The sequence below is a fragment of the Uloborus diversus genome, chromosome 1, assembly GCF_026930045.1.
Source record: "Uloborus diversus isolate 005 chromosome 1, Udiv.v.3.1, whole genome shotgun sequence".
In the NCBI taxonomy this organism is placed as follows: domain Eukaryota; kingdom Metazoa; phylum Arthropoda; class Arachnida; order Araneae; family Uloboridae; genus Uloborus; species Uloborus diversus.
The window spans coordinates 259,461,123-259,481,843 of NC_072731.1; the positions used below are offsets into that span (position 1 = coordinate 259,461,123).

General features: G+C 32.3%; 1 protein-coding gene across 1 annotated transcript in view; it reads left to right on the forward strand.

Annotated features, from left to right (window-relative positions):
* LOC129234245 (protein SDA1 homolog) overlaps positions 1 to 20,721 on the forward strand; it is a 92,926-nt gene that overhangs the window by 64,474 nt on the left and 7,731 nt on the right. The window lies entirely within an intron of this gene.

The following is a 20,721-nucleotide window of genomic DNA, read 5'->3' on the forward strand; positions in this document are numbered from 1 at the left end:
ATTAAAATTTTTAACTGTTGCCATCTTATGTTTGTTAACAAATAAAATATTTGTAATTAATTCAAGCAAGGCTTTTCAAATAACTTTCAATTTTCGCTCTTTGCTTTGCTTTTGCAATAATTCAGACATCGGGATGGTCGTCAAGTTTTTGCATGTGTCATTTTGTTTTTGTTGGGAATATTGCTTCCTCGTCAAGCATGGGGAGGGATCAGAAAAAGGAAAAATATAGAAGAAAGTTTCGTGATGGCCACAACATACTAGTTATTCTTGTTCATCTTATTGGGCTTCTCATCAGCTAATAGCAGACATACCACTGAAGAGCATAGGCTTGAAAAACTTATCCACGGTTGTTGCGAATAAGGGCTAATATGAACAAAATCATAAACATTTGGGGTTTTGTATTAACCAGGTTTAACCATACATGAAATATGCCTCCAGCTCAGTTATTCCATCCGAGGACTGCAGTTTGGTGCTTTTTAGCACCATGCTTTGCCATCAATCTTTGAGTTGAACTGCACCATTGCTGCAGTCACTCATCTGATGTGCTAATTCTACATTAGGTACCAGTTTGTTTGGCTCTCTTGGCTCCCTTAAGAGTTTTTTCACCACCAGCTCAGATAATTCCTATTCCGGACTGATGAGTGCTAAAAAGCACGAAACTGCAGTCCTCGGATGGAATAACTGAGCTGGCGGTGTATTTTAAGTATCTCTGCCTTAGCCCTGGATTAGGGGCGGTAACTCACTACGAGTTTAACTATGTTTGGTTTTTCGTTATGACTTCTAGTTGAATCTCTCTAAACACTCTTCTTATCAACTGCGGATAACAACTGGTTAAAAACGTGGCAGGCATATTCTTGCAAGCTCAATTTCCTTTGCATGCTGAAATTGTATAATTGGTGATATTGTGCATTAGTATGAATATAATTTTTTTTTCTTTCCAATGCAGCTCATTCTGTTGAACTTCTACCCGCTTTTGTTGCGTTATCTAAAACCACACCAAAGGGGTAAATATATACTTTCATATTATTTTTTTTTATTTTCTAAGTTTTAATTTTAGACTTCTAATGCAGATTCTCTTGTCTCTAATTTGAATTGTGGAATTAAGTCTTACTTATTTTTTTCTAATTTCAAGTCAAGGGTGGTATTAATTTGCATTAGATGTTTTATTTTATCATAAAAATAAAATTCATACTTTAACTTTTAAAATATGAGTTTTATTTTGTTTTATAATCCTTATTTGAAGCAATAAAAAATCGTAGCTCAAAGTCTAACCAAGAGAATGAATGTGGCACCTGTCAATCAATGAAAAAATAAGTCCATTTCTTGTAATGGGTAGAAAAAGAAAAAAAGGACATGCGGCAAAATAACAAGTTCAGTGACGAGTTATGCATTTTTTAACAAGTTTTTAAGAGATAATATTCCATTTCTGTCGTTTAATTAAAAAAAAAAAAAGTTCTTACATTGTAGACAAAAAAGATGCATGTCATATTTAAGAGTTTTTGAATGTTTTGGCTTTATAATGAATTTATTAAATGTGGCCTAAAAAGAAGCAACACTATAGCACACCATTCAAAATTTTACTGCTGCAAGATTTACAGTCACGCCTCCATGTATCCAACTTTCCTGTATCAAAATTGTTCATACATAAAACTGAGCAATTTTTGTGTTTATTACATAGCAAATCTTCCCTATATTAAAAATATCAGTGCAAGCTCTGCAAACTGGGAGGGGACATGGACTCAACCCATCTTTCTGTTTGCCCTGCATCATAGAATTTGAAAAATGCCTTAATTTTTTTTTTTAAACTCGCAAGAGAAGGAACTAGATGGGGTGTATATATATATATATATACACATATGCATAACATCTACTGATGAGGAACATTGGGCATCATACTGAAAACAATTCTAAAAAAGAAAATGAGAAAAAGTGTACAATGCTGCCTCCTATTTGTCGAATCAAATGTCCCCCCCCCCCTTTTTTTGAGGTAGCAATGACCTCTGTTGACTTCCCATGTGGGTGACTCTGAGGGAGGCGGAATTTCTTTAGTTCTCCAGGGGCGCTAGACCCCATAGTTACGCTACTGCGTTAAATCGAGGAGCATATACATTCAATGCAGTTAAATCCGGACCCGTGAAATGTATCACGAAATTGTGGAAAACGTTAAATCAAAATAATGCTGTATCTGAAAAATCTCTATAAATCGAAATATTTTTCGGAACATATTGGGAGAATTTATGCTACTTTAGACGGCTTGTTTCACGTAAATAGTAGAGAAAAAAAGGAAGTTCAGTTGTAATCACTATGAACCCCACTAGTCAGCTGGAGTTGTGGGAAAGACGATGCTTGTTATGTTCTAGAGTTCCTGAATTTTCCTGAATTATTTTCAAATTTCAGTTGCAACCAGTCCTATAGAATTAAATTTTTGGATATCCATTGTATCTGCTGGTTGTTTCCCACTCCTAAACTTGATCAGTAAAAAACATAAACATACCTAAGTCATCAAAAAATGAAATGGGAGAGGAGTTTGAAACAATAAATCCTGGACTTGAGTTAGCAGAAAATGTCCATGATAAAATTTTTAGTAGACTGAATAAATTAATGTTTCTTTGAAAAGTTTTTGGAAAACTGGCTATAGAGACTCATATTAGTAAATTTTTTTCAAAAAAAAAAAAAAAAACGAAAAAGAAACTATGAACAATATAACAACTCTCTGGATTTTTTTTCTTATTTCCCCCTAGTAATTGATTTGCAGTCAACAATAGATTGTTCTTATTTATTCAGATTTTGTTTATTAGTTTTCATCTAATGTGATTCACATATAAATTAGAAATGGAGTTTTGTGTAAGGAAATTCGCTTTAATTTTAATGTTTTAGGAGTAATAATGAGAAGATTTTTAAATAACTTCTATGTTTCAAAATTTCTACGTATCAAATTTTTTTCCGAAAGTTTACTTAGAATGGAGGTCTGTCTGTACTTCAATTAAGAATCCAGTAAATATCTCGAGTTTATTTAATTCTTACTTTATTGTTTGCTGTTTGAAGTTTGTCATGATTATTTTCAGGATGAAGAATGATGTACATAGGTTTTGATGATTAAGGCTTAAGATTTTTAAAACCAGTTTAAGTTTTTTTTTAAAAAATGTACTCATAATATATTTTTGTTGTGTGATTACTTAGAATAAAAGTGTTTAAGTTGTAGCAAGAATTGCATTCAGTTGTTAAAATAGTAAAAATGACAAGCTTTGAGTTCTTTCCTGGAACCTTACTTGTACCCAATTCCCTTTCTTCAATTTTCATCTGCATGTTGCACCCTCATGAAAACAGGTGCTTCTGAACTAAGGCACTGTCAATTGCAATCTCCTGACAGCTATACTTTGTGCTGTAATCCATTCCATTTTATAAATAATTATTATTGTACTTTTTTTTTTAAGTTTTAACTAACGTTTAATATTTTTAGATGTTACAAAAATACTTTTATTTGCTGCTCAGGCTGCTCATGAATATGTTCCTCCTGATGTAAGTGTTTCTTTTGATTTTATTCCATAACTAGTTATAGTTTAATTATTTACCTAAATTGAGAAGCCTTATTTTTTGAGATTTTAAATTCATTTTATTAAATCATTAACTTTGTCCATGTCTTTTTCTTCTTTTTTTTTCTTTTTTTTTGTTTTGGTTTCAATGGATGTCCAGTCCATTCCTAAGTTCAGATAAGCAGCCATTTTTTTGCCTTTAAATTCTTAATTCCTGATCTTTTTTTCTACAGGTAATGGAGCCAGTTATGAGAGCGATTGCTAATAATTTTATTACTGAAAGAAACTCCCCTGAAGTCATGACAGTCGGGCAAGTATATTTAAATATTATTTTTTGCTTATATTATTTATTATTGTTTTCTGAAGTTTAAAAATAACAAGTAAATAAATTTTAACTGAATCAAGTAATAATTAAAAACCAATAATAATAAGTAAACTTTTAAAACATTTCCCACCTATCTCCAAATCTGTCGATTTCTCTGCTCTTTGTTCTTAAATGGCCATGTTTTTTCATATTTTTTAAAAAATAATCGATTTGTTGACATGTGTATTGAAAATTTAAATTAAAAAAGCTGCTATAAATTTGGAACTTTGAGAGCCAGCAGTCAAAATTGCTATATCTTGGGGAAAACTTAGTTGCAAAACCTTATTCATTGTACACATCTATTGTGAAGTAGTATCAAGTATAACCAGGATTCGAAAATACCATGATATTTTCCGAAATATCGAAAATATCCCATATTTCGATACATATCGGATATTTTGATATATATATCCGAAATTTTCAATTAGCACAAACTGAAGTCTTCAAAATATTAAATGCACCACATCCTCAAATAATTCTTTATTTTCTCATATGATGATTACAATATGTCGACTTAAAATTAAGGTTTCTTTAATTATTATATCTAATATTTTGTTTTACATTTCTATCAATTTTCATTGAGTTTATTTAGCATTAGCTGTTTTACTCATGTTTCTTCTGTTATCTAGTTTTACACAGTTATATGATTCAGAAATAAATAATATTCATTACTCGGTGCATAGTCATGAGACATTTCCTTTTTTCTGAGCAATGTTTAATATTTAATTAGGCACTTTTAATAATGAATTCAAATTGTTGTTACATTACTAATAATTTTATGAATATAAAATACAAGTAAAATAGGAATATTGTATTACTTTGTTATGTTATTGCTGCATTAATACATCATAAAAATATTGTACATAACTTTTTTGTGACTATAAATTATAAATGAACAATATTACTATGATTAATATTATTTTTATATTGAAAATACCGTAGTTAAAAAAATAAATATAGAAAATGCCATTATATTTTCAAATTAAATATTGGATATGTATTGTGATATATCATGATATATATCGGTGAACCGTGGGTATTAATAGGTTAACTAACTACACTATATGTGTAAACTTTTATTTATCGGTGTAATGATTTTCAAGGAGTTGTCCATGTAATGTTTTGTGAAAAGGTAGATAAATTATGCTGGATTGTAACCAAGGGAGCCCATATGCAAAATTTTAAGGGGGGGGGGGGGTTGCTCAGATATTTTCCCCATGGTTTTGTAGGATATTTTTCAAATAGAAACTGATTTCAGTACAGATTAGAGTTGTTAAAGTTTGATATTTTCAATAAATTATTCATTAATGGCTGGAGAAGAAATGTTTTTACATTTTTACAAAGAAAAAAGTACTAAAAGCAAGGAAGTTCCAACTTCTACGAGAGGGGGGGAGGGGGCAGTGGCTTGAGCCCCCCCCCCCTTCCTTGCTCCCCTATATGGGCGCCCTTGATTATAACTGTATAACTTATGAAACTTTATTCAATATTTTTATTACAGCTTGAATGCAATGAGAGAAATCTGTGCCAGATGTCCACTGGCTATAGAACAAGATTTATTGCAAGATTTAGTACAATACAAAAAATTCAAAAACAAAAGTAAGTGTCGTAATCACATTTTTGTATGTTTATTGTTATTTGATTTTAGTTTTTTTGCAATGTATTTTGCAGTTTCAAATTTGTTGCTTTAAATTCCTTTTGAATTATTTTACTTGTCAGGTTGGTTTATTCATTTTTTTATTGATTTCTTGAAAGTTATTTTTTAAAGTTTTTGTAAAGAACTTGCAGTCTTGAAAACCATTTTGAATCATGAAAAAATGTAAAAAAAGTTTGGGGCTTCAAATACTACATAATGTTGAGATGACTTCTTTTTAGATTTGTTAACTTTATTTGTTTTGTTATTTTTTAAAGATTAACTCATAGTTTCAAAAATAGTTATTGAATTGCCATTTTAGTGTAACTTGTTGTTCCCAGCCTAATTATGTGCATGATATTATGTATGAACATTGAATTTTGTACCTTGACATTAAAAAATCCTCTTTCCTTACAGATGTTCAAATGGCTGCTAACTCATTAATACAACTTTTCCGCAGAATAAATCCTCAGATGCTTCAAAGAAAGTTCCGAGTATGAGTTTTTTTGTTTGTTTTGACATGTTTTATTTTGAATTTCTAAAAGGAAAAACAAAATTATGGCTATGTTTAATGTTATAATAGTATTTTACAGTCATTATTAATCTAATTCAAAGGGATAAAATACTCTGAAAATATATTTTAAAATTGATTGGAATGTTTATCATTTATGTGAGTTTAGCTGCAAAATAATGTGTCTACGGTAACCTCAGACTGTAGGTCAGCATTTTTCTTTTTTTTTTTCAAATAGAGGTACTTTTAGAAAACTATAAGTAACTGTATCAAAGCTGCCTATCCCTCCCAAGAGCGACCCTCTAATGCTGTGGAGCAACCCCCCAAAATTGATTGAAACCCCTCTGAAATTAACCTCCCTTAAAAATTTCAATAGCACAGTCTGTGTCATGCCCCCCACCCTTCACTTTGAGCAAGGGAGGGGCGTTCACCCTCTCCTCTCTCTTTTGGCATATGAAGTTCCAAAAATGTAGTTTTTGACACAATCTTAATGCTCGATCTATAAATGTTATTTGTAATGTTATGGGAAAAAAAAGGCTCTCTCTCTGAAATTTTTCATGATTGTAGTCTTGAAAATGTGGCACATCTCTTAACACTTAAGTGACAGGGAATAGAAGTTTGCACAGAAAGTTTTTTGAAGTTCCAGAAACTCAATTTTTGACTATCTTAGATGACATACGATGGGCTTTGGGCACTTTCCCCTATAAAGTTTTTAAAATTGAACTTCAAAAAGAGCAATTATAAGACACCTTTGATGACTTTTTTAGAACTGGAAGTTCCACACTAATTTTAAAAAAACCCTTAATTTGAGACGATCTTAAATGATAATAGGGAGCCAGAGTTTTGAAATTTATAAAAGGGTAAGTAAAAGGGCAAATCAAAAAGTCTTTGCGCCTATTTTTTAAGCCAAAATATGGCTGGGAATACAAAACAAATATGTACATTCCCAGCTGTGACAGTTCCTTGAACTGTACCAGCTATATCTGCTTTTTGCTCAGAAGAACGGAGCTGATATCAATCATTTTAGATGATGGTTCGTCTTCAGGAGTCCACAGCTTATGAGCAGCGAAGTGTTATTCGTTTTCCATGGAGCAAAAGATACAAACGCCTCTTGTGTCTCTTTAAGTGGGTCTCCAAGAGAGGCACTTTTCCCCGTTCGTGGGGAGCATTTCCCTGCAAATTGCTATTTGCGTTTGTCCCTTGCTCCGTACAAAACGAATAACACTTCAGTGCTTATAAGTTGTGGATGTCTGAAGAACAACCGTCATCTTAAATGATGGATAGCAGCTCCGCTCTTCCGAGCAAAAAGCAGATATGGCTGGTACGATTAATGGAACGGTCAATGCTGGGAATGTACATGTTCGTTTGTATTCACAGCCGTATTTTGGCTTTAAAAAAAAAATTGGCGCAAAGACTTTTTGATTTGCCCTCGTATCTGAAATCAGCCGCCACTTTGAATATTTTCTAGATCTGTCCTTGACTTTAAGAGTTACCATGGGTATTTACTCTTACTAATTATGTATCTCAGAGGCAAATTGTCAAAACTAAGAATTATTGAATTTTTCGGCATTTTGATTTAAGTTGATGTTATGTAGCTAAATTGCATGTAAGTACTTATATTTTGTAGTTTGGTGTACAAACATAAAATCATGTTTGATTTGGGGCTCTAAGATCATATTGACATTTGCTGTTTATTTTTCACCTTTTGAGGGGGGGGGGGGCTAAAACAGACTAGCATCAGTCTGTTTACGAATTTCTATCTTTCTGAAAAAGTTTGAAAGAGTGAGACGGGACAAGATATTAGTTAAGAAGTAACAAATGGAATGAGTTAATATGAAGAAAATTCAAACAAATGAGTTTTCTTATTTGATTTTTTATAGTTATAATAAAGAACACTATTCATTGTTTCATGACAAAAAAATAAATTCTCCTTGATTAAAATGAGACAATTAGTTATAATTTTATTTCATAAGCGTGAAAATTAAATTTGGGACACAAACACGCCTCCTTTTCATTTTAAAAATTTCTTTCTTGAGAATTTTTGCAACTTTTACCCGTGACTTAATGTAGTAGAATGAAGTTAAAAATAAAAAAAAAATAAAAAACATTTAGTGGACTGGAGAACTGTTAATGATTGTGGGTGGTTCTTTAATATTTTAAATGAATTAACGTTAAGACCTGCATTATTTTTCAACTACAAAGTAGATACTGAGCAAAGAAATAAAGTGTGTGGTCTAGTAATGGTTGGACTAAAGGTACATATATCATGTTGAAGTATCAATTTATCAATAAATTGCACACTAAATGATTTTTTTTTTGTCATAAAATTGCCAAAAAATAAAGGATTTGATATTGAAAATTTTTAATACCAAAAACATACTGTAATTTTGAATCTCTACATTGGTTAACCCTCGATATATGTATTGATTGTGATGTTTTAACGTAGTTTGGGCAATTTGAAAGGTAATTATTTTTAGTGATGAATGCATTACTTCTTTTCAAAACTAAATTCTCAGTCAACTATTATTATTATTGAAGCCTAGATTACATGCAGGTCAACTGCATATAAGCAGCAAAATTTCAAAATAGTTGCATATTATTGTATTTTTTCACTCTCTTGAACTTCTTATTTTTCATTAAAAAAAATTACCAAAAAAAAAAACATTTATTTCTTTATAAAACAAAAAAATGGGGTGGCCTGTGGTTTTTTGCCCAATTTTTTGTGCTCACTATCAATTCTTATAATATTTTTCGTACAAATTATTGTCACAAATTAAAATTAATCCCCAAAATTACTGAAACAGAAAAATAATTTGTTTTTTATTCAGATATAAAAACATTTATTTACGTGGATAAAAATTTTTTTGCTCATATTTTTTGGATTTGAGGACTTCTTATTACACATTTGCATACATAATTCTATGATTTTATTGTACATTAAATGCAGGCTCTAATTATTATTATTTCAAATATTTTTAGAATAAACCCACAGAAGCTACCAAAGAGCTAAATCCCATGGAGTATGGGGCATTGAATGCCAAGTCATATATTCCTGGTTGTGAAGTTTTAACTGTTGAACCTTCAAACGAGGAAGTTCAAGGTAACTGGAAAGAAAAAATATTTCATTGCTCAATTTTGCGTTATTTTTGATACTTTATTCAGGGTTGCCACGCACCGGGAAAACCGGGAAAACCTGGAATTGTCAGGGAAAATGAAAATGGCCGAAAATCAGGGAAATGTCAGGGAAAATGAAAAATTGCATATTTCCGATCGTTCTTAGCGCTGCCCGCGGTCTATGACGTCAAAAAAAAAAAAAAAAACTTTCAGCCTTGTTTTTTTCGCCGCCATTCCCTTCCCATTCGTCGTTTTGTCATTCCCCTCTTTCTTCTTCCCCCTGCAGTTCTTTTTATCAACTCTCTGCCATTGGCGCGTGCGCTATAGCAGTCTGCGGCGGACATGCGCAGAAGGTACTTTTCTTCCTCGTTTGAGCGGGCTCTGTTTAAACGCTGCTTGTTTACGTCATCAGTTCTGAAGTTGTTATGATGCACAGTACATTGTTTTGTCTGCGAGTGGACTGAAGTTTTTAATGAGCTGCAATAATCTTTTCATATTTTATATTATTTCTTTAAATTAATTAATGAAATCGTATTATTATAAACAATTTTGTTCTGTAAATTTAGTTCATTGGAAAATTTTAAACTTAGAAAGTTTCTTTTTTACAGAAGTATCGCTAATCTTTTAGTATTTTGGTAGTGATCTTTAAAGACTTCCAATGCGCTTCTTTCTTTCAAAATAAAAGTGATCCGATTTAAAAAAAAAAACCTGCGCATCAGAGAAGTTTCTGATCAATGCTCAAAATTTAACTTTATGACAGGGTGCCCACAGGAGTGATTAGGGCGCAAGTTGCGCCATCAAAATTTTTGGGGGGGATTTTTTAATTACTTGTTTTACTTTATTTTTATTCAAATTATTTACTCATATTATTTTGCTTTATTATTTTCATCTGTGTGTGTATTTTATTGGGGAGCGAGCACACTTTTCTTTCAAAACAATAATAATTAAAAATAAATAAATAGGTAAACAAATAAAAAAAGAGGGTTAAAAATAAAAGCGCTAAGGCGTTCAGAAATATTGGGGGGGGGGGGGGGGGTTGTGCCATTGAACTTGGGGGGGGGGGAGCACCCCTGTTTTATGAGCAACAAACAGGGGAAATATGTGAAGCTAAAAGATGCATGATTTTTTTACAGGCCAAAGTCTAAAAGCGCTTTGAGTTCAATGGATTGGAGGGGTAGAAGGCAATAATTGAAAAAGTTTAGGTTTCGTAAGTTTTTAGTTCAGATTATTTTAGCAATTAACTTTATTTTTGTGATACAAATGTCACAATTGTTAATTTTGCAGTTCTTTCACTTGATGTAACGCAGTGGCTCCTCGCTATTGAAAATAAGATATGCTACATTTACATTAATTGTTTATTACAGTGATTTGCTTCACTTGTGTCAGTACATCAGGGTAGTTCAAAAATACACTTTAAAAAAAAGATTTCTCCTAGAAAACAGGACACCACTCAATGTTTTTAGACTTGTGGATAGTAAAATACTGGAAGAATTTTAACTTCCTATTCCAACTGAAAGAGGGTGCTCGACCCCCTCCCTCAAAACTTCATAAGTATGAGGAGGGGGTTGAAAAAATACATTGAACTGAAAAAACAATGTTACATACTATAATCTACACGAGTTGTATGCATATTCATTGCAATAAAATAATTACTTACATAAAAAAAAAACAGCTGGGGAAATTAAATGTTTCTAAATTTGTGACTTTTTCTATGCTAGAGCTAATGTTAAATTAAGGGGTCATTGAGCACCCTCTTAAAATTTGAGTAAGAAGCTAAAACTTTTACAGCATAATACTATTAGTAAGTCTAAAAAAAATAAGGGGTGTCTTGCACTCGAGCTGAGAGGAAAAAAAAAAAAAGAACCACCATTAGTACATATTTTTGATTATTTCAGCTTGAGTAAATTAAATTTGGTAACCATTGTTTGTAAAGTTTGAAAATGAGGTAAGTTTTATCAAAATTTGAGATATATATATTAATGTTGCAAAATGAAGGTGGAGATCGATAACCTGGAATTTTTCTCAAAACCACCTGGAAAACCTGGAAATGTCAGGGAATTTCATTCTTGAACTTCCGTGGCAACCCTGTTTATTCATTTTTATTCGTTGAATTTCATTTACACTATTTTGTTGAATTTTAAAGATTCTATTAAAGAAGAAGAAGCAAATGACAGTGATGGTAGCTGGGTGAATGTTTCCCATTCAGATGATGATATTGCATCTGCTAGTGATGAATCAAGTGATGAAGCAGAGGAAGATGATGGGCCTATCAACGTAAGTATACTTTTTATTTAAAGACTAGAAAACCCGACAGAGGTTGTTCTGTTCAAACTTTGTAAATTGAAAAGTTAAAAAATTTCTATAAACTATCAAGTATTTGAACCGTTTTGTTGAAAAAAAATAAGTAAAAAGAAAATGTTTTAAGCTGCTTGGTTTCAGAATGCGTATAATTATTACAACTTGATTTATCTAATGCCCACTGAGCAGTTGTTTTATTAACTATTTTTTCTCCCATACTTGATGGTTTGTTCCTTCGTCCATACTCAAAGGATAAAAAGCATCCTCAGATATTAAGTGTAAAAAACTAACTACCCATCTAGAACAAACGGAAAACCCCGCTGCGACATCTCCATATGAAAAATAATAAAACAATTGAAAGGATATCGTTTAAAAAAATGATAAAGGTAAAAACAGTTCTCTGAATAAGCGAAGACCCCCTCCCGATGTTAAATAAACATTCTTCAACTAAAATGACTAAACACTCTTTAAAAACAAAAAACAGCTCTTTGCAATTTAAAATATTTCACCAAACAAACAAAAGTTACAATAAATTACATTAACAGTAGCTTTAATGTGTAAACAAATGATCATGCAGTTCTGTTGTTTATATCCAAAGTCGCCAAGCCACCCTGTTACTGTAATCCAGCCGATCTGTGAGCCAAGCCAACTCCGACCGATTAGCGCTCCGATCTTTTGAACGAAAACTTTTAAAACATCATATATTGCCTAATTTGTTCTTTCCACCAAAGATAAAGGTCTTCCACTGCACTGATCTTTTGTGTACAGAACTACCCTGTTGTAATTTATCTGGACGAAAATAAAATGTGTTTCGTCTTTAAATTCCATCATCTTTTCCTTTAATAATGTACTGATTAGTTTGATAATCCTTAGAGTATTCTTGACATTGGTGCCAAAACTCAGATGGATTTGAGCCAAAACACAAATGTTGCTTGGTACGAAAAGCCTAAAGCACCGGTCTCATGATTCAACTACGACAACAGAACATACGTTTTGCGTGAACCTTCCAGTACTTTACTTTAAAATATATCACTGGACCTAAAATTGTTGCTTTCAAGAAATGAAGGCTTCAATCTCTCTCATTATCACAGTAGGAAATTTCATTACAAAAAGCAGAGCTGACTTTCTCAGTGTTCGCGCTCAACTATCCGTAACCTGAGTCCCAGGGACCCATTAATGAAACAGATTTGGGTCCTTTGGTGGAAAAAATGAGTCCCTTAAATTTTAAACAGAAAATCTTACCATATAAATGAATAATATAAAAAGGTTAATACTTTGGAAAAAAACTATCCACATAGTGATTTAAAAAAGTTATGAAATAAACTAAATTGGTTATTTTTTCCGATTATCATTGTGAAATTAATTTTCAAATAATACACTTTCAAGACTTAGTTATGTGAGAAACTATTAGGTCAGTTACAATGAGATAATCACACTCAAAATTTACTTTAAAAAAATGGATTTTACCATAAAATACTAAACAAGTGCCTGTGATTGATCCAGACCCCGAAGAGTTCCTATTTTTCCTACTTTTTCCTACTTTTTAGAGCTCTCTCCTTATTTTCCTACTTTTTCCTTTTTTTTCCTACTTTTTCTTTCTTTAGTATAGCACTTCTAATTGTGCACTGATTCTTATTTTTACAATGCCGCACCGATAATTTTCTGCATGTTTCAATTTTTAAAAGCAAAAGAAGCAAGCTTATCCTGAGCTTTTCATTGACTGATTACATTAATTTCCGGAAAGAACGCCGCGGCGTTTGCGTGTTTAAAAGTTAAATTTTCAGAAGTGACTTTTTTGCCGTTGCGGCGTTCATGATCAACTTTTCTTTTTATTGTCCCGACTTCAGTCCTACTGTTTTAACGAAACTAAAAAAAAATAGATACTGGAACATTCTGATGGATGCAATTATACATTATTTGCCCGTCAATAAGAAGCTTTAAAATTAAAGTAAAAGGCCGTCTGTACAAGAAGTGCGGGAAAAGCCGAATTTCCTATTCCCCATTTTTTTGTATGATTACAAGTGAAAGGGATGTATTTAAAAAGAAAGGCAATGTAAAACCTTTAAAGGAAGATAAGGAAGCGAAAAATGAAAAACTTGTACACTGTACATATTTTATTGATGTTAGTACAAAATAAAAGTGACAGATAACAGAAAGTCGCAAAAACGGACCACTTCAAAAATAATCGCGGAAAATAACTTTTTTCGTACATAAATATGATTATTGTTCATTCTAAATCGTAAAAATGATTATAAAATTTCATTTTCTTTCCTTGCAAAGAGTATTTGCAAAAAAAAAAAAGAAAAGAAAAAAAAAAAGCCGCAAAACCTGGATGGGCCAAACGTTCCTAATTTTTTGGAGAAAAATCAGAAATCAATTAAATGCGAGATTCCGTTTTTATTTCTTCACATTTTTAAAAGTTGGGGGATAGAACCACAAGCAAATATGTATTTTTTTTCTTTTTAATGGGTATTTTCTACTCTGATAAATTATCAATATTGAGGAGTTGCTCATCATTTTTATGTGCTGTGTTTATGGCAATGTGTCATTTCTGAACATTTAAAATTTTTTTGACTGACTCTTATTCTCTTCGGGGTGCGCAATTATACCGATGCGACGTATCTACTGTAAGTTATTGTACTTAGTACGCCTGATCAAAGGTAGGGGGAGAAAGAGATATATGCAGGCATTTGATGCCAGGTGCTCCCCCCTCACTCTCAAATTCGTGAACAATTTCCGAATGAATATTTTTGTTGTATGGTGAGGATTGAGAGAAACTACATGCCTTCCCTTTTATGCACAGAGAAACATTAATAACTGATCTTTGTCTTTGATAGAAATGTTATGTTTACCATGCATGGATGTTTCCTTTTTTTTCCTGACAAAAATTTTGGAACAAGAAGGAGTAAAAATTATTAAACCAACAATACATGAAATACATCACCAGTTCAGTCAATTCCAGCCGAGGAGTCAATTCCTTAAGAGGTTTTCCACCTCCATCTCAGTCACTCCCATGTCAGGCTGATGAGCACTAATAAGCACGAAATTGCAGTCCTCGGCTTGAATTGACTGAGCTGGTGGTGTATTTCATGTATTTCTGCCTTAGCCCTGGCTATTGGGCGGTAACTTACTGGATATTAAAACAATATTCGTTTTTATTGCTTGGTTAAAATTAAAACTGGCCCGTCATTTTGATCCCACCCCCAGTCCCCGGAGGTGGCTAGCGAAGGATGTATACGGAATGCAAATTGTATCTGAAAACAACAAAAAATGCACAAACTTGTATAGTTAAGCATTAATTTTCCAAAGCCAGGGAGGGGAGAAATTGATCCCACTGACCCCCATAAATGACACGTGCCTGAAACAAAAATGTATTTTGAATGCTAAAAATACACAACATAAAACTAACCCTATAGTTTACTTATTTCGTTATTTATTTAGTTTAATTATTTTATTATAAATTTTATGTCCCATATTTGAGAACAAATTTATTTTAGTTCAGCATTTTCAGTCCTTTTCCTTTTTTTTTCAAATTCAAACATCTGACATGCAAGAATGCATGTCAGCTGCTGATTATTTTTAACTAAAACTAATTTAATATTTGCTTTGCTTCTGTATCACAGTTTATGACAACAGGAGCTGAAAGTGCAAGTATTTTCAAATGATAAATGGATGTTCGAAGGAATGTTTTCGTTTTTGACAAAACAAATCTTTAAAAAAAATGGTTTTATTGCTCCAAAATAGTAGTTTTATTATTATTATTATTATTATTATTATTCTTGTTTTTCTTTTTTTTGTAATCGCTATATTGCATTTTATTCTTTCACCAAAAAAATTTTATTACTGTATTGTTGAAAGGTAGTTCTTGGTTTGGATTTTATTTTCATATTTTTGTAATTAAATTCTTTGTTTCTACCAGTTCATTTTTCATACTAATGATTGTCGGTCGTCTTGACGTGTGTGTAGTCTTATCTCTTCCTATTTTTTCCTACTTTTTTAAATGATTTTTTCCCTACTTTTCCTACTTTTTAAATTTTTGATTCCTTATTTCCTACTTTTTCCCCTCAAAAAACCACTTCGGGGTCTGTTGATCAAGCAGAAAGCACTCCCTTTACCTTTATTTTCCTGGATTATTTTCTAAATGAAAATACCCAAAAGCCCCCTCCCCCCTATCCAGCATGAACTATCATCAATTATCATTGGGAATTACACAGAAATAGAAGAAAAAAATCGCAAGCAAATGAATCCAACGCAAAAATCGCGATCGCAAAAACCGTACCATTCTCTCACATGTGTGAAAACTGCTCATTTGCAATCTTAAATCAGTACATTTGACTTAATTTTGACTCTTTCAAAATATCTGTTTTGACTTCCGTGGTATTTTTAAAATCGCGCCATTTTGAAAATGGCCCGGTCGATTAATACCTGACTTTTGCAAGTCCAAATAAAAAAAAAAACCCATCAGAAAGAGATGAATTACTAGAAACAGGACAAGCTTAAAGTGCTTTTGTATAAAGTTCAAGTATTCATAAGCAATTTAAGAAGAAAAATGAGTGGTGAAGTTCAGAATTTTGTGTTCAGCGCGATCGGGAAAATGTTCGCCATTTTTTTTTCTCCTATCCTGTTATTGGGGATTCATGATTTCCAAAAATAATTCTGGGTACATGAGTGCAAATAGATATGCTTTTACTGTACAGTTGTCTTTTATTAATCCTGAAGATTACACTGAAACCACACTCTTACTTTTAGTCTTGATCGCTGTTTTCAGGAAAAATAAAAGTTGAGGGAGAGCTTGTTCTTAGAATACAGTTTACAGTACAATGGACCATTTATGAACCTGTAATATTTTGCTCCTTGAGCTCAGCCCACGAGGTCACTGTAAGTTCCAGTCTTATCACTAATAAAACTCCTTTGATTGGTCAACAATAGGGGTGTTTTTGAATAGCTGATAAAGAGATAGGGTCATTTTAATTCCTTTCTGCTGATTCTCCGGGTTATTGAAGCTTAAAAACAATTACTAAATGGATCATCAGCATTTTCCACAATTTTTTTTTTTTTTTTTTTTTGTTTCTTATCTTTTGGGTTTTCCGAATCCCCAGGACCCGAATTTTCGCGGAAGTTGCATCCCCTTTCTGCGTAAAAAACTTGCTATAGCACGTAAACGCGAACCCTGCTTTCTTATTGTCCTTTGGCAACGGGTTAAATATTTATTTCAGTTCTCGCTCAACAATAAGTTAAAATAAATAGTAATCATTTGAGAGATATTACCATCCAATGTTTAAATTAATTAACAAAAAGATTTCCGATTCGATCCATCACGCTTCAAAACCATGCTTGCCACAATTTAATTGCACACAAAATATTTTATCAAAATCCGTCCAGCCGTTTAAAAGCCTTATGGTGACAAACGTCTGCACAGAAGATTTTTATATATTAAGATTTGTGTTACTATTGTAAAATTTTGCGTTCTGATGAATGATCAAGTAAGTTTCAATGGCCAATTTGATTTCGTAACAATTTTAGGTTGAATCTACCTCATCAACAAATTCGTTTTCAAAGCATAATGAAAGCACAAATTGTTAAACAAATGCAGAAAAAAAAATTGTTTAAAAAATATTAGTTAATGTCTGCTTTGAAGAAAACTATGAACAAACAATAATATGTATTGAGAGAGTGTATCCATTACTTAGTAACTGAACTTTGAACATATTTACTTGTTGAATTATTATTTTTATTATAGTACTATCATTCAAAATATCAAACATTACAATGAACATATAAACAGCACTCATTGCAAAATTTTTATCCTCATTTCCAACGATTGATGAAAATTCTGTAAAACCAAGAAATATTTATAGATAATGTAATTACAGTTAAAAATGAAAGGTCTGATAATTTTTGCTAAAAATAAAATAGTAGAAAGATAAGCAAAAAAAAAGGGCGGATGAGAATATATTTTCTTAACTTTTTTCACTTTGTTTCAATGTATGTATTTTCATGATTTTTAATAGTATGTTTCACTTTATATATACTACTCTTAATGCTTCCACTGTCTTTGTTACTATATGTGTCTTATTTGATGGCTTACAAGGATGGAGTCAAATTTAAATAACTGATTAGTTAAACAGCTTGTATTGGCTTTTTCAAAATACAGTAGAGTCTCGAAAATCTGAGTCTTGAAAGTCTGAGGTTCCGCTTAATTCGAGGGGTTTTATTTATACAGTAAAACCTGTGAAGTTGACCACCTGTCTAAGTTGACTGCATTTTTCAGGCATGGAATTGGCCCTTATCATATAAATCAACCTCTGTAAGGTGACCACCTGTTTAAGTTGACCACTGAAGTAGTGCACCGCTAGTAATCAGCTTACACAGGTTTCACCGTACTTCAATTTGGATTTTTAGTGCCTAAAAATGTTTTACGTTAAAATCTGAAAATCGGAAACTTTTGCACGTGTAAAATTTTTTTAACTAAATTTATTAAAGTAATAAAAATGGTCTTGAGAGGTCAGTATCAACAACACTTGCTAAATAGCATGAAATATTCGTTAACAACCAGTGAATTAAGTGGATCATGCATTAAAGACCAACTTAGTACATTAAATAATTTGAAATTAAAATTGATTTTCCAGAATAAAGAACTTGTAATACTCTTTTGGAATATCAGAGAGCAATTATTTTTTGAAAAAGGTAGTGTACAACTTGGCGCTGTACGAACATGCGTTGATACAGACAGGACGAAACTCGTCGAAAGGAATTCATGGAGTTTTAAAATATTTTTTGAGTGTCTACATATTTACTCATAAATGCTTATTACAGTCACCATGAAAAAAAGGAAAAATTTGTTTAAGAGTAATCAAAATTTAAATTAATGTTGAAATAAAAGTGATACATTTTTCGTAAAGACGATGCTTTCTTTTTTGGACAAGGAAGAAAAGATACATGTAACTACGTTGTATGAATAGTGTAAATTTTCAATTATGAAATATTTTCCAGAAAATCCAAGTTTTCAGTAATCCGAGGTAGCATGAACCCCAATTACCTTGAATTTTTGAGATTCGACTGTATTTAGAATGTTTGTGCTAAGTTTGATGAATGTTTCGTTTACCCCTTTTTTAATTGTTCCGCAGATAAAAATACATCAAGTTTTTGATTTCCAAACTAATTATTCAATAAAACTGTTTTGTCTCCGCTCCCTCCTCCAATAATATTTTTCTTTTTGTATGCAGGTTAAAAAAATTAAAAAGGAAGAACATGAATCTGACTTCGGTGATACAAGTGACAAACAGCAAATCAAACTTGAAAAAACTGAACATGATAAAGAGTCGAAAGAAAATGCAATGGATGATAAGGAAAAAGCTATGGTTATATCACAGACGCGCATCTTATCTCAAGAAGAGTTTCGTAAATTGAAAGCTGCACAGCTAGCAAAGGAAGTGAAATTTGCCAAGGGGCATAAAAGAAAAGCAGAAGAAACAAAGTTGGAGGAGGACACTCAGAGGTAAATTAATTCATTTGGTTTGGGAATGAAAATTCAAAAATTCACTCATAGTAACGTAGTCGGGCACATTAGTTGAAACTTCCATATAATTATTTGCAATTCATAAACCCTTTGAGGTCCTACATCAAATTCAGTGTGACATTAAGAATTTGTCTCTGTGGTCCTGTGTCTAGTTGTGTCCGACCATGGCCGCACTAGATGGCCCTGACGCTTAACGAGCTTTGATTATTTATGACTTTTCGGTGTTAAACCGATGCAGCTCATGCATCCACCAATCAATGTCAACGTTTCAACGTTTGTTTATTTTTGATTGGACGTCGCCCATTTTGACTACAAGAGGCGCTGAGTGAAACTCCTGCATCTACCAATCAATGAATTGGTGGATGCAATGATTCTTATTACTTATAGTACTCTCTTGTTATGTTTTATTATCTCTTTGTATTTATCAGGAGGAAAAAACGTTTTTTTTTTTTATAAAATAGACCTCAAAGGGTAAATTAACTTCTCTATTTATTCCTCTAGTTGAATATGTAGGGTTTGGAAACATAAGATTCTTATTTCAAAACACACTACCCATTTTATGTATCAGATTTTCTTTTTCTTTTAATAATACAGTAGACCCTCGTTTTACGCAGATTTATTTTATGCTGTTTGGATTATTTTATTTTCCGCGGATGAGTTTGTGTCTTTCGGTTCACCTCTTAAAGATTGCAGATTACGCGTAATCAACTGCATTTTGGTGTGCTAATAAGCGAGCTTGCGCCACTGGAGACATTTTATGCGATTGGTTCCAGAGCTTTTTCCAAAAGTAAAGTTATTAAACTCACACAGTTCAGAACTCACTGGAAGAAGAGCTTTTAGGAGTGACAAAGGAGGACAAAACCAACGAGGATACCGACGTCGGTGACGCACAACCAATAACGTTCACATTGAAAATTTTGAGCCATAGAAATGATCTTTCTGATTTGTTAGTGAAGGAAGATTCTATCATGGAAATGAACGTAAGTGATCATGGATGCGTTAATGCTCTGCAAAGAATTGCAAAGGAAAATTCGTAATGACTACTAAAAGACTATCACGAAATTAATTTATGTTTTCTTTATGCATGTAGTGCATAGAAGTCGATATAAGTACACATTAAACTTATTATACAATTAGCCATCACTAGAATGAAGGGGGGTTTTTTTATCTACGGAACCTAACCCTATTTTAACATTACTATTAGGTCTCAGTTTATGTGGTTTTGATTTATGCGGCATTTCAGTGGAATGTAACCCCGGAGTAAAAAACAAGTGTCTACTATATAGTTAAATGTCTAACTTCACACTTGACACAATTTTGAAAATCATCCAAGTAACTAACGGCACTCATTGCACATCACTGGAAAAGTCCTTTGACTTGGGTTGCATTTAGTTCCAACAAGGTAGAGAACTGCTCACACTTCAAGGGCATTAATGGCTTTTTTTAGGCAACACTTCTTGGAGCATTTTTGAATAAGGAACAATATGGGTTACCCAGTTGGGTAACCCAATTCAGAACCTTAGATTTTTAAATCTCACGTTTATGACAGTTATCCGACAATCCAATAAGACCTAAAGGCTACCATCCTGGCAGAAATTGCCTACAAATCCACTTTTATTGCTAATAGATGTCATGAAAAATGGCTAGAACTGACTTATTAAGTGTGTCAGTAATAAGGGATGTCACTTACCAGGCGTGATCCCCCCCCCCCCACAGTTTGGTAACCTGATTCTGAACCTTAGCATTTTTTAA